This window comes from Mastomys coucha, unplaced genomic scaffold (assembly GCF_008632895.1).
Source record: "Mastomys coucha isolate ucsf_1 unplaced genomic scaffold, UCSF_Mcou_1 pScaffold20, whole genome shotgun sequence".
NCBI classification, from domain to species: Eukaryota; Metazoa; Chordata; class Mammalia; order Rodentia; family Muridae; genus Mastomys; species Mastomys coucha.
This window is the reverse complement of record NW_022196903.1, coordinates 84,948,312-84,963,680: the sequence shown is the minus strand read 5'-3', so window position 1 is coordinate 84,963,680 and position 15,369 is coordinate 84,948,312. Positions and strand designations below refer to the sequence as shown.

At 52.5% G+C, this 15,369-nt stretch overlaps 1 protein-coding gene across 2 annotated transcripts in view; it reads right to left on the bottom strand.

Moving 5' to 3' along the window:
• Fbln2 (fibulin 2) overlaps nucleotides 1–13,066 on the bottom strand; it is a 59,569-nt gene extending 46,503 nt beyond the window's left edge. Inside the window, exon 1 of one of the 2 annotated variants that reach the window (XM_031382581.1) lies at nucleotides 12,622–13,066. The gene's annotated coding sequence lies outside the window, so the exon portion shown is untranslated. The remainder of the gene's footprint in view (nucleotides 1–12,621) is intronic. The other variant, XM_031382580.1, reaches the window with a different exon arrangement.
• Between the last annotated feature and the right edge of the window lie 2,303 nt (nucleotides 13,067–15,369).

Genomic DNA, 15,369 nt, shown 5'->3' with positions numbered 1-15,369 from the left:
CATTAGATAGATAGATAGATAGATAGATAGATAGATAGATAGATAGATAGATAGATAGATAGATACATAGATACATAGATAGATACATAGATAGATACATAGATAGATACATAGATAGATAGATAGATACATAGATAGATAGGGGGAGAGGGAGAGGGGGGAGAGGGAGAAGATAGCGGGGAGAGAGAGAGAGAGAGAGAGAGAGAGAGAGAGAGAGAGAGAGATTGACTCTGACTTATGGAACCAATAACCTAATGTAGAAAAAAAGCAGGAAAGAAATCAGTAAGACAATTGAGGCATTGTGACAGAGAACTAGACACACCCTTGGTAAAAGAGGACAGAGAAAGCTGAGGAGGTGACATTTCAACTGAGACACAGCCTCCTCCCAAAATCTGCAGCCATTCAAAGGTCTGGGGATGGCAATGGGCAAAAGAAATGCATGTGCAAAGACCCCAGGGCATGAATCAGTCTGACTCACTGTGGGCGGCTGCAAGAGAGACAGCAAGAGATGGGAAGTGGGCAACAAGAAAGCAGGGGGTCAGGGGGCCAAGGGAGAAGCAGTGTGAATGACCTTAGTCACACAGGTCAGTAATAGCATGCTTGGAATTCAAAGAGAAGATGCACACATCCCCTTCCAAGGTCTGAGGACAATTCCAGTCCTAGAAAGCAGGAAATCTAGAAAAACCCAGTCTGCCAAGTGGGCATGTCCAGCCTCCAGCCTGCAGGCCATATGGTTCCAGCAGATCTGTGAGTGTAGCCCACACAACTGTAGGCAACAATGGCAAAAGGCTGGACACCCCTATTTATAGGATGCCATGCCTCTCCGTTGCCAAGTCTCCTGGAAGAAGGGCCCACAGAGCCACTGTGCCTTCCAGGGACAGCCTCTTGATTCATGAAGGTGGTGCCACTCAAGGGTCTGGTGTCCCGCTCTACCCCAGTGCTGAAGCACATTCTGTCCATGTGCTTTTCTTTCGTGAGATGCTTTACAAAAGAAAAAAAAGTCGTTCAGAAAAAGGCAACAAAAGAGGGCAGGGAGCTGGGGAGTGGACAGATGGGAAAGGACGTGAAGCCACACACGACTGCCAACTGTCATCAGGTCTGCTTTCTATCTGAAGCTCTACTTCTGCCTTTCCTGTGACCCAGCGTCACAACACAGGATGGTAGGACTGGTCACAGACCAAGTCTGGCTGTGCTTGGAAGGAGTCGGCAGGGACTCAGGGAAGGGTCTGGGATCCTCTGGGGCACAGAAGTAGAGCAAAGGGGTAGGCCAGGAGGTGGAAGCTGAAGATGGTGAGTGAAAGGTTATGGGACACCCAACCCCCAATACCCTTGGAAGAGAAGGAGGGAAATGCTGGGTCCAAATGCAAGTCGTGGGTTAAGTCATGCCCCAGAGTCAGGCAAGGTGGCCCATGTGTATGGTCCAAGCTACTTGAGAGGCTGAGGTGGAAGAAATGCTGAAGCTCAGGTGTTTGGGGCCAGCCTGGGCTACATAATAATAATAAATTAAGTCTTAAAAAAAAAGAAAAAGGCAAAAACTGAATAAGCTTGCTTGGCCCCATGTGAGATTCAGGGTGCCAGGCAGCTCGTCACCCACTCTCCAGCCCCTGGGCTTTCCTTCAAAGGGGTGAGCTCATGAGAATGTTGGAAAAACAAACTCTCAATGGAACAGCCAGGCTTCACCCTCCCTTCCCACTCCTGCCTAAGAAAGAAAAGGATAAAATTCTGCCAAGTGTCGGGTGAGGGCTGACCCTTGGATTCATAGGTATGAACTGCTAATCTCATAACCAGGACAAGCAGGTGAAAAATTACACAGCTTAGCGCCCAGCACTCTTCATCAACCTTCGAGAAAAGAAAATGTTGCTTTTGGCTCGGGGGTGCTCCATCCATGCCTTCCTCTGTTACTAAAGCCTACGAAGCGGAAGCAGTCCCAGGGTGGAGCAGTGAGAAGAGCTGGCCTGGGCCAAGACTGATCTCAGCATTCCTACCTGGGGCTCCATCCAGCCTACCACTGTGCACCCTTGACCTCCCCACAGCTAGCTCCGGGTCCGCCTGCCTGGGCTGTCTCCACTGATCCCGCTCAGTGCACTCTGTAAACACTGAAGCTCTGTGGGGCACAAAGGATGGATGTGACTATCCAGCACACCCCTCTGTAAGAACAGCCCCTAGATTACCCTCTGGGGCCCACTGCATGCAGTTCAGCACTTCTCACTTCCCATGCAACAGTGCTCAGAAGTGGACACCAAATCAGTCACAGCCTGCAGGACCCAGCTCAGGGGAGACGGTGAAGAACAACCTGTGTCTATTGCCCTGAAGCCAGTTCAGCTGGAAGGAAGGAAGGAAGGGAGGGAGGGAGGGAGGGAGGGAGGGAGGGAGGGAGGGAGGGAGAGAAGGAAGGAGGGAGGGAGGGAGAGGGGTGGGGGAAGAGGGAGGGAGGGGGAGAGGGAGAGGGAAATGGAGAGAGGGAAGGAGGGAGAGAGAGAGGGAGAGGGAGGGAAGGAGAGGGGGAGAGAGGGAGGGAAGGAGGGAGGCATGGCCACAGTTGCCTGGCACCTGCACTAGCTACACCTAAAGTTAACTGAAAAGCCAAATCTTGCAATGAGCAAACCCAAGCTAACTCCAACCAAGCTATCTGTCACTAGCTCTCACAAGTCTTAATAGACATACAGGCTTATTCTGTGGAGACAGGGACTTGTGCCTGGCCTCCTAGTTGAAATGAAAAAGTCCAAAAATCAGTCTCCAAGCCACCCATCTCCCCCAAGCTGCCTCTTCCATCTGGAGCCCTCCAAAGAACCAATTTTTTAGCAGAAGATTCTTCCTGGTTCCCAAACTGTCCCCTTATCATTACCCCAACCTGAGATGCTTCTCCTCTGAAGTTGCAGCTCCTAGTCCCATCCCATGCTTAAAGCCTAGCCCAAAGGGTTAGGAAGTGGCTAAAGGGGGAGCTAGTAGTGGGTGGATGAACAGATGGATGAATGCATGCATGGATGGATGGATGCATGGATGGACGGATGCATGGATGGACAGATGCGTGGATGTACAGATGTATAGATGGGTCATGGATGGATGGATGAATGCATGGATGGATGCATGGATGCATGGATGGATGCATGGATGGATGGACAAATGCATGGATGGACAGATGCATGGATGGATGGATGCATGCATGCATGCATGGGTGGATGCATGGATGCGTGGGTGGATGCATGGATGCGTGGGTGGATGCATGGACGGATGCGTGGATGCATGGATGTGTGGGTGGGTGCATGGATGCATGCATGGACAGATGCATGGATGGATGATGCATGGATAGATGCATGGATGGATGGGAAAGTGAGTGAGAGGCTGGGAGTTGGGCAGATGGGTGAATGCATGAGTGGATGAACAAGAGGATATATAGGTAGTAGGTAGGTGAATTGGATGTGTGTGGGGTATATGGATATATGGGAGGGTTTACTGGCTGGGTGGGTAAGTGGGTAAGTGGATGAGTGGACAGGTAGATAGTGAGTGGGTGGGTCGACATATGGTTTGGTGGGGAGTTGACTGTGTCAGTGGATAGGTGAGTGGCTAGTTAGCTGAGAGGATCAGAAGAAGGATAGATGGGTGAAAAGAGGAGTTAATAAATGGACACATGAACTTATCCCCCAGGAAAGGGGATAAGAAAATGGATGCTAGTGAGCATGGGGATCCAGGTAGACAGGCTGCTGATGAGTGGAGGGCAGATTGACGCGAAGGTAGATTCATGGGTGGCTCACTACGTTTGTGGGTGGTAGTTGGGTGAATGAGGAGATGGAGGATGGAGGTGGCCAGGTACATCAGCAAGGGATGAATAGAGTTGTAGGTCAATGGACAGTGGCTGTATACCCAGGAGTAAAGATTCAGGCTTGCCCATCGATGTTGCAGACCAAGAGAAGTCCTGAGTCAAAGTTCTTTACTTCCTCAACACAGCCTGAGGCTCCACCACTGGCCAGCACCTCAGACAGCTCCCTGCCCTGGGGACCAGCACCAGAGCTTAGGCCCCAGAGTCAGATGGGCCTTGTTGAGGCCCCAGCACAGTGAACTCCTGGCTGTGTGTCTGCAGGTGAAAGGCTGTGGCTCTCTGAGCTCAGCCCCCAACCCAGTGCAGAACACCACCGTCCTCATGGGAGAATGAGAATGAAATGGAAAGCCTTTTGACAGAGGCCAGCATGAGACAGCACAGACAGGGCCCCTCAAAATTTCCATCCTATTAAAAGATTGTTTTAAAAATTGCTCCAGGCCTTGAAAATGGAATGTGCCTCCCCCTCCTCCCATTATAAAACCAGGAAAATCCTGAAATCTAAAGCAGACACAGACAGTACAAGAGAAGACCTCAGTGCCCACTCCCCGCTAAGGCGTCAGACGCCAGAAGCCAAACAAGGCTGGAAGTCAGCATGGCTCTCCATACTGCCAGGAAAGAACTGAGAGAAAACTCAACACAAACATCCCTAGATGCTGAAATAGGAGCAATAAAATCCAATCTTGTGGAATCCAAGCCTCTGAGCAGGGCCAGCCCATCTCTTCCTAGAGAATGAGATGGCTTTTCAAGGTTGGGCTTGGAGCCAGCACGGCCGCCAATGACACAGACCCACAGTCTCTCATGGCCCAGGCTGAGGAGCCAGGGGCCTCCCCTGCCCACAAATTGCAGGTCCAGCAAGAGCCCACTATGTGACAAGTTACTCACACATTTGTGGGAGAGGGAGAGCCCCTCAGGGGCTGGGTCAGGCTCTCACCTGTCCTGGCTCTCTCTAAGTTTTCTTTCCTTTTTTCTCAAAGCCTTTTTGAGGGAAATACAAAGATAAATTCTAGGTTCAGACCCTGGCTGTTGAGCATAGACACTCTCCTCTCCCAAGACCATAGGGTCTTCTGGGTCCTTCAGTGACTGACAGGCTCTCTGTACCCATCTTCCTCAGCTGCCAATACAGCTGGACAGAGATGCCAGCCAAGGGAGGTGGCAGCTGGTTTCTCCACAACTCCCAAGGGACTTTGCCAAGTAACAATTGTTGGCACAGACCTGGGATTTGGGTTTTTCTCGAGATTGCCAGAGAAGCAGGTGGTTGCAAAACCCAGCAAGAGCTAGATCCAGTCCTGGTACAACCATCAGGCTGAGGGTCTGAGAAACCCTACCCTACCCCCCACCACACACACACCTTGCCAGAGGCTACCACTGCTGAAGCAGAGACAAGGGGTCAGGACTAAACTGGGTGCTCCTGAAGATGGGGCTCAAAATCAAACCCATGGTTGCAAGGCAGCTGAAAGCAGGTGGCCCAGGGCCCCAGAACTACTCTTCCCTGCAGCCTCTCTGTGGCCCTGTAAGGATTAGGAGGAAGTGTGGAGGCCGAAGAACCCAGTGACGCACTCCACAGGCAACTGCACTCACACGCACACATACAGACAGGAGCACACAGAAATAAAGTTAATAAAAGGAAGGAGTGTTTGTCTATGGGCACATGTGCTGATGGGGGTGTGTTCCTGGGTGTTTTCTTGGGTGCATACGTGTGTGTGCATGTCAGGGACTGGAGCATATTGGCAGGTTGTACTTATATTCTATGTGTTAAGACCACCTGTCCTGATGCCCTGATCTTTGGGTCTCAAGAGGACTTCCCCTTTGGCTACCTCCCTTTCCATGCTCCACATTATTCTCTCTGTCTCCCTCTCTGTCTCTCTCTGTGTCTCTCTGTCTCTGTCTCTGTCTCTCCCTCCCTCTCTCTCTCTTTCTCTCTCCTCTCCTTTCCTCTCCTCTCCCTCTCCCTCTTCCATTGTTCCCCCACCTCCCTGGCTCATCTCATTGACCTTAGGATCAGTTCTCATAATATGGGTCAGACCCAAGGGAAATAGCAGGGAGGGTGTTCAGGCCTCCCAAGGGTTCCATACAGAAATGTTTTTCTGATGTGCTTTTAGGTTGAGAGGACCCTAAAGCCAGAAGTTTCTAGATTTCCCCAATGCTCCCTTGGATAAAAGTCAAGGCTGGGCATCCAGGCTGGGGGTCACAGGTAGGGGGCAATGGACTCTGGGGACACCAACGTCCATGAGGCCAAAGATCAACTTGACAATGACACCTCAGCAACCAGAGGAGTGAACGGTAACAAGAAAGAAGCCACCATAGAAAGAAGCCACGATTCGGTGCAGCCCACCTGCCTAGAGTGTGTTGGGGGCGGGGCATGCAGATTATGACCATCCTTCTGTCTCTTCTAAGAAAAGGCTGTCACTCAACTCATTCCCCACATGGAGACTCTGAGGCTAGGAGACATATTCTGTGACTAAGGCACATAGCCAGCCTTTTCCATACATTCCACACACTGCCCGGCCCTCTTTACAGCAAGCCATCCTTGAGCCCAAAGGTCAGCAGAGCCAAGAGCATTCTTCTCACCTCAGAGATGAGCCAGCTGAGGCTCAATGGGATGAAAGGCCTTGGGGGAACAGGCCTGCCTCGAGCAATGTCCTCCTGTGGATGCAGCACATGGTGCTCGGTGCCCCAGCCCCCACCCCCTGAGGCTCCCACCATCCCCTTGGCCTCTGCCCAGTCCTAGTGGGTGGCACCATTTCCTTGCCAGCTGGAAGACGTGGGTGGGGACTCTGGCCAGGGACAATACAGTCAGGCTCCCACCCTGAGGAAGGAAGCAACCTTCCCCTAGACCTGCACTTTCTCTGCAACAATCAGTCCACATGCAGAGGCATTTCTGTACCGTTTCCAGATTACAGTAACTTTGAATATAATGACTATAAATGACGCACAGCCTGACCCTCAAGGGACCCTGGGAAAAGACAAGCCAAAAGGAGGCCAGTAGCACCCACCACTGAGGACGTGGGGTAGAACAGAGCTGGTTCCAGCCCATTCCTCCTCTCTACTGTGACTGCCAACAGTCATGTCCTCTCAGAGCCTTGGTCTACCTGCCCTGTCACCTCAGAGTTCTGGCCTTGTCCCTCCATGTTCAAAGTATTCTCAAATGCCTGTCACTGGCCCTTTGGCCAACATTTGGGAGTTCTTTGTCCCCAGGGTTCTGTCTTCCTCCTTTCTGATGATCAAATCACTCACCAAGAGAAGCCAGACTTTCTCAGGACCCAGTCTCTCTCATTCTTTCTTCCCATCAGAATACTGCTTGCACCCTGTCCAGGAAGCTCTCCAACTCCCTGAGGCTCGTCTGGATGGGGCTGTCGCATGGGTCGGCCTCCGAGACCTCAGAATTCCCTGCACTCTCCTCCTGGTTGGCTGTGTACCTAGGTTGAGTGTGCTGCAGCCCCCAGCCCTCAAGACTACCACAAGAGATATATTGTCTTCCCCTCTTGGTGCACCTGCTTTAGCAAGGAAAGTTGGAGAGCTAACATATGAGCTCCAACTCCAGCAAGAACCTCCCTGGCCATTCGCCCATTAGACTCTCAACCATCCCTAAATGTAGCCAGTTTTCACTGCTCCCATTGAGGCCCTTATCCCACAGTCTCCATTTATCCCATCAGTAGGCAGAGCCACCCTGGCAATAACTGTAGTAGAGGGTAGGAGATAACCTGATGAGGGGAGGAGATAACCTGACGAAGGGAGGAGATAACCCAGATGTTGCCTCCAGCCTGTTCTCCCCATCACAGCCATTAGGGGATCTTGCATTTCAACCAGATCTCACCCTGATCCATCAGAGTCCCCTAGCAGTGTGGCACCTCCAGTGGCCATCCCCGCGCACCTCCATAACTATCCACTTCCAGAACCCTCTGTCATGGAGTGGGCAGAGGTCTCATTCTGTAGCTGGTTCTGGTCACTTGCTCTTAATAGGCCTTCTGTCTCCTGGCAGCAGTACCCAGGGTGGGGTCCCTAATGCTGAGTCTCTGTCCTAGGCATCCTCACCCACCCATCTGCTCACAGGGACATGTGTACTAATCTGCCTCCCATCTGTGTCTTCCACCAGATCAAGCTCTGAGATGTGGAAGAAGTGGCCTGGGTCAGTGGGTTATCATCCTCAGGACTCAGAAGCATTCCACACACAGTAGGTGCGCACACAGGAAGCACCTGCTGTGTGAAGGCAGCATGTCTTCCATGTAAACTGGAGAAGGACTGCAGTGCCCAGTTTACAGTTGGGAAACTGAGGCTCGGAAGCTGAGTGAGGTAGTGAGCCTGAAGAAGCACACTATGTGGGCAGCAGAGTTGGGAACCTCTTAGGAAGCCAAGCATCAGCTTTTCCCCGTGCAAGAGTGGGGTCTTGCAAGAGCCATGCCCCACCCCAGGCTGGGGGATATGCCTAGGACCAAGTGAGGACATGGGCTTCCAACCAAATGCCAAATGCCCATTCCAGACAGCCCTCAGGGGTTAAACAGGAGTGCACACCCCAGGAAAGGAAGCAAGAGGAAAGGGGGAGGGAGAGGGAGGGGGAGTTTCCTTTTGCTCACTGGCTAGACTTTGCAAAGCGTGACTTTGGCACCATGCGATGTAATTACCGTGGAAACTTACACAGGTCGTGCCAAGGAGAAGTCCGTCTCTTCATCGAGGTCACAAACACAGGGATGTGAATAGCAACCCTCACTTGTCACCCAACACTTCACAAGCGAACACCCGCTCGCTGGTGGCTTTCAGCTTCGTATAACGTTTGGAGGTCTATTTTCTGTGTCACTAGGGGTGGCTCCCAGGGCTTTATGCACTCAGCCCATAGGCTCCGCTACTGATAATGCCAACCAGCCTCTCCTGCATGTTCTGAGCCTACAACACTGTAACAAGGCACACAGTGGGAAGTCTCCCCTCCCTTGCACTGCTCCTCCTAGGTGGGCACAGGTCACCTTTCCTCTGGGGTAGTGGCCGCTGCTCATGCAGCCCATGTGAATGTGTGTTCCCATCTGACAAAAGGCAGCCCGACTACACAAGTGGTAGCTCCTCCTCTTCTTCCAGCAGACATTCTAGATCTTTCCACATAGCATACACCCTAAAATTTTTACAGCTACATAAAATGCCACAAAAGACTATGCTGGCCTCTGTTTGACCAGCTCATGTCACAGGAAGCTTAGTGACCCCTGCCACGCCTGGCTCCCCATTCCCATTCATTTTCTCAAGATGAGGCCTACCCCGACCCCAGACCTGGGTCTAAAGAGGGCTCAATAGCCACATGGTACCATGCTGCAGAGGCGTGAAGTCTCTGGAACCTGCACTCATCCAGAACATTTTTACATTGATCTGCATCTTGGGGCTTCCTGGTTCAAAACTTCCAGGAACTTCCGGAGCATGCTGCAACACTCCTTTGATTGAGACACTAAGAAGGAAGAGGAAGGGGGCTCTCTGGAAGTCCGAGGTCAACCTGGTCTATATAGTAAGTTGAGGCCAGGCAGAGCTACATAGCAAGATCCTGTCTCAAGAAGAAAAATAAAGCAAATGAAAAACTTGTAGGAAATTTAAAACTCCCTGTTGTATACCCTCTCTGTACACTTCTCTGTCCCTACTATCCCCTTCCCATAAAAGCTCTGTCTCCTCCCTTTTTATTCCACACAAGCACCAAGGAGAATCTTGTCCTGGGCCCTTTGCACTAGCTGTCACTATTGTTCATATCTCAGTTTAGAAATCCCTCCTCAAAGAGCCTCTTAACCCCATCCCTAGGCCTACAGGATAAGGTCTAGACCAGCCCTCTGCATAGCAGGACTCTGTTTCAAAACAACCAAATACACACACACACACACACACACACACACACACACACGCACACACACGCACGCACGCACGCACGCACGCACGCACGCACGCACGCATGCATGCACGCACGCACGCACGTACACACACACGCACACTCCAAGTCCACCCAAGCATATGCCTGGCTGTCTTTCCCTCTTTCCACCCCACCCCACCCTGCCTCATCCAGTTAGAAAGCCGGCTGCATAGCAACATGCACAGCATCTGCTTCACCCCCAGCTCCCATGAGCATCTGTACCTGGCCAGGACAAAATGCTAGACAGTCATTCCCACCTCTGCCTCCTCACTGTAAGCTCATGAGCACTGGAAAATGACAGAAGTCTCTACCGTACAAAAGAAAAGACTGAGACCCAGGGAAGGGGGTTGGGAGCAGAGCAAGGCCTCACCCCTAGACTACCTCCCTAGCAGAAAATCTCCAAGAAGCATCAAGGAGAAGCCAGTGAGTGGCTGCCCCTCCTCATGTCCCCTGAGCCATGGGCAGGCAGCCACATGTCACAGGGGTGTTTAGCATACCTACGATCAGCCGCATGCGGAAGATGAATGTGGAAGACCACAGAAATTTCAGCTTAGAATAACACAGTGGCCACCATACCCTGAACCACCCATCAAGCAGCGGCCTGCAGGAACATGAGCTTGGCTTGCGTGGTATCCTGAGTCCCTCTCTGTGTGGTGTCTCATTTGCCAAGGCCAGCTAGGGAAATAAGAAAAAAATTATTCACAGCCTAGCTTCCGAATTTAAGGCACAAGGCCAGAAGATGTCCAAGAGGTCCCACAAGAGGTATTATGGATTTACCGGGACTTTGTGATCTCCACTTGAGGGCCACAGGAGTCACAGCAAGGGCGGCTGTCACTCTCATCAGACATCAAAGGGCCATGTGGGCCAGGCTGTGTGTAATCTTACTCCTGAGCCCTGGGTTCTGCTCCACCATGATCCCAAGGAGCAATCTCCTTGCCTTAATCATGCCAGGAGCATTTATTGAGCACCTACTGTGTGTCAGCTATGAATGAGACTCAGGAAACTCTAGAGTCACTGACATCCAGGTCTCCCTTTCTCGGGATTCAATGCTGGAAAGACAGAGAGCTTTGTTCCAGGGTAAGAATATGGTCCTTTGCTTGCCGAATTCTTTCTGAGCCTCCCTTCTCCAGTCAGGAGAACCAGTATGGCTTCACAGAGTGGCTCTCAGAATAAAAAGAAGGAAAATGCTATGCAAGGCCTATCTCAGGTCCACCAGGAGCTCTGACCTTCCTCCTATGGGGATACCAGGCCATCACCCCCACAGACCAGCACAAAATGTCTATCCTATCACTAGGATCCCCTGTAAACCTGAGTCCTGGACACTCCCACCTTTGTAGTGACCAAGGTCCTGAATGGTAGGAGGCTTACTTAAGGCATGGCAGAGCCTAGCCTGGGCTCACCCTTGAGATAGCAATGGATTTAAAGGGCCACAAATAGAACTCCAAAGGCCAGACAGGAGCCCAGAAGGAGGGCCTGGCAGAGCCTGCAACCAAAGGTTCCCCTGTCCCATCCCTGAGGAAGGCAGCCAGAAGCACTGGTTGAAGCACTCCACAAAAGCAAATGAGTCCTGAGCCGCTGGAGCTTGCGTTTTTCAAGAAAAGACGGAAATCCGGACTTTTCTGTGAAAGCTGCCAGTTAGTAAATGCTGGCAGCTAATTAAATTTTTAAAAACAATAATAGCATACTGAGAGCCAAGCAAAACATGCAGAGCTAGTCACAGCCAGGGCTGGCGGGTCTGTGCCTCCAGTCAGATGCTTTCTACATATTAGATGGAGGGGTGGGCGGGAAGACAAGGGGGTACCCGCCCTTGGCAACATCTCCCATCCTGCCTTTCCTCTTGGGGGTCCTGCACACACACACACACACACACACACACACACACACTTGGCACCTCTGGAAGGTGAGGCCCAGAGCTCCGATCATTCCATCACAAATATGCATTATCTCCACTCAGTGCCAAGCCCAGGGAGCTCTCTGCTGCCACCCACATCACCCGGGCTCTCCTGGGGAGGGCCCGGTTCAGCACCCTCTGAGCAACAAGTGCCCACACCACAAACTCCTTTTTGTCTCTCTAGGCTGTCATAGAACACCTGCTGGCTCAGACCAACTTTTGACTAGCCCAAATGCCCATCACCACAAAGCAGATGGGCAAGATCTCAGGACGGCTGAGGAAGAAAGGATGGACCCTTGCCTAGAAGTGGGGAGTGAGGGAAGGGAGAAACAAGAGGTGGTGAGGAGCCAAGCCCACCCCTGAAGACTCTGCCCCTCCTGGGCCCCCAGGCCACTGCAAGAGTGAGCCAAGACTAACACCAGCAGCCACCTCCTTCTCCCTACGTTGAGGCTCCCATTCACCAGGAGAACTACAGATGCTTGGGACCATGACACTGTCTGTGCACCTGAGTGTGGGGCTCTCTGTGTCTTCAGGTCTCTTGGTCCAACACAGGCCTGTGTGGGAGAAGTATGTGAAATAGTGGATGGAGATAAGTGTGGCGTTGAACCAAACTTTCTATGGATGTCGAACGCACACACGTGCTTAACACAGACATATTTGCATGTCTGAAGGATGCCTAAAGCAGGCAAGTATGTGTGAAAGCACGCACGTGCAGAGGGACATAGGAGAAGTGAGCGTGCACAGCCCCTGGACGAGAGATTCTGGACTGGGAGTTGGGGTGGCCTGTGCCTCTGCAGAGCTTGCAGTAACTTCTGCTAGCGAGAGTGCATCTGTAGCTGTTGGTGACTGCGGGTGGGTTGGTACCAGACCGAGAGGCCCAGTCTTCCCTGCTGGGGGTGGGGGAGGCGGTTTGGGGGAGTGACCCTGGGAGACCCTGAAGGACAAGGCTGGTGTATGGAGGGCCAGAGAAACGCAGCCAGCGATCAAGAGAAAATGACCGACCTAGAAGGAGCGCGGCGTGGAGACCCGGGGTTCCGTACTCACCCGGTGCCCTGTGTTGAGCTGCGCCGCCTTCAGTCTGTCCGTGCACCCACCGTCGGTGAATCCAGAGCCCGGGTGGCGCGCAGCGCGGGGTGGAGAAGAGCGGGACTAGCCAGGCCTGGAGGCCCCACCCCGCAGGTCCCGCCTCAGGGCGGGGCCTCGATTTTGCTAAGACTTAGGCCAACCCAAGACTCATCCCGCCCATACAGGAGCCTAGGAGCCGGCGCTCTCCTGTCCAGGTCTCTGAGCCCCTCTTTCCGCTCCCCCTCACCAAGCTTTGGCTACACTGAGACTCAGATGTTTCAGTACTGCGCCACCCTTTAGCTTCTCCTCCTGGACCCAGCACCCTGTGATGGCCGGAGGTGCCCAGGCTCAAAGCTACATGGGAACAGGTCTGCAGAAACTAGGCGTGGGCACACTCTCATCTCAGTTCTCTATCGTCTAGATCACCCTGCCCTTTTTCCTTTTTTTTTTTTAATCCTAATTTTGTTGCCTGTACCATGGGGTGTGGCTTAGCCAATCCCCTTGACCTCTGTGGGTAGGGAGCTGTGAAGAACACTGTCATCTACAGCACAGTGCCCAAGAGTGTTGATACAAACTCAAAACATATCCTTACTGGGCCCTTGGCTCTCTGTCCCCACCCCCAAATGAAGCAGACATCTTACTGTCTGGTCACCACTGTCCACTCCCAGCAGGCCCAGGGCCTCTGCGTGGGAAAAAGCCAACAGTGAGCTTCACGGTCTGAGATCCTAGACTACAAATCACCTCCCACATCTCCAGAGATGGATGCCCCTACAGCCACTGCCCGTCATCCTAGGGGCGGCTATGTCCCAAGAGTAAGACCCTGTGGCCCAGAACAGGTGGGAGGCAACCAAGAGCAAACAAAAACAAAGAGAAGAGAGGCTTTCTGCACGGGGTTCCATAGCTGAACCCAGAAAGAGCCAGGGAATCATAGAGGAACCAGGATGGGATGTGAAGACCAGGACTGAATGGGAAAGTCTGACCAGCCTGCCTCCATGGGCCCTTTCCACAAACACCTCTCTCAGGGCCTTTGTGTATGCTGTTAACCTCTACAAGAACACCTCTCCCCCAGGAGCCTAGGACTGGCTCATCCTTGTTTTGAGATATAGCTAAAATATCCCCTCTCTGAGACCACATCAGAGCCCCTCTATCCTGCCACGTGGCTTCGTTCTCTCCCTGGCTACCTCTTTGAGATTGGCTTATACATGATCATTTGTAGAATTACTTAGCAGCTAAGACTTCTATCCCATGCAGCTGTATATCCTTGGGAAAGTCACCTTGGGCAAGTCTCTTCCCTCTGAGTTTTGGCTTACTTCCTCAGCTGCAGACTTAACAATAGGTCATCAAAGCCTGTGTGTGTGTGTGTGTGTGTGTGTGTGTGTGTGTGTGTGTGTGTGTGTGTGTCGGGAGGGGGGTGTTGAGCTGAAATCCCAAAGTCCCAGAGGGGTGTGTTCAGTAAATAGTATAGGAGATATAGGAGAATAAAGAACAGATGAAATCCTTCCCTCTAAGGCCAAGAGTAAAACTGCAGCAAGCACGGACCCTTTCCCCACTACCAATCCCGGGTAGAGGGAGAGAAGGGAGGCAAGCAGCCAAAATTCAGGCCCAGGCTGCAGACAAGGGGCCTGGGCCTGGCTGTCTTTCCACCAGATAACACAGAGGCTGTTTCCCACCTCCGTCATTTGAGCCAGAGTCGTGGCTCTCGCTTTGAGCCTGCCAGGACTCTTATCAAGACAGGGTATGCATCACCCACCAGGAATTTGGGGCCGGGGCTTGGCTGACGCGGAGTTGGAGGAAGTTATAGGCTGATAAGGTCCAGACAGAGTGCCACAGGGGGCAGAGGTGTTATTCACACCAGTGCAGGTCTCATGGCCTCCCTGGGCACTGAGGCGCCAGAACCAGCAGGCATGGGGCTCACCTACACCATCTGGCCAACTTGGCTGGGAAGAAAGGCTCACAGTCTTCAGGGAAGGGAACTACTGCAGCTAGACCTGGTATATGACCACTGCCCCTCTGTAATAGTACAAGACACCACCCAAGGGCTTGAGAAGGTGGGCTCTGAGGCTGGACAGCCTTTCTGAGTGCCCTTCAGCCTCAGCTTCAGTGTCCCTATGGAGACACTGGAGTCGTGTGCACACACAGCTGGAAGTGGCGACTGGACACACTCAGCCCTTGCTTTCATGTTTCTTGTTACTATATCTATTGCAAACCTTCACCCTGTATCATCTGTGGGAGAAGAGGTGTCATAAATGTCCCTGGGACTCAAATGTGGAGGCAAAAGAGCCACCCTAGGGACCAAATCTTGTCATACTGGTGTAGGCATCTTGGAGCCAGGACTCCTGTTGAGAGCTGTCCTCCTGCCTCTGGGGGTGTGTGTGTGTGGGGGGGGTGATGTGACTCCCAACCTCCAATAGGCTCTTTGATACTCCCTCCCACTCTGCCTCTTTGTCTCTCCTGCCCTCCCTTTAACTTTGCGGCCACCGGCCACCGGCCACCATGGGGGAGCACCAGTCTGCTGGCTCCCCAGCTGCAGGGAAGAAGAGGACAATAGATGCCAGAGCCACCAAAGCTTTCTAGTGGCAGACGAGTTTGCTGCTGTGGCTTGAATACCTTTTGAAAGCCCTCAGGCTCCTGAGCCTTGAGTGTCCCCGAGGTTCCTGGGGAGGGGTGACCCAGAGAGTAAAATGTTGCAGCGATAGAATCTCCAGGAAGTGGGCCTGGTGGAGCGTG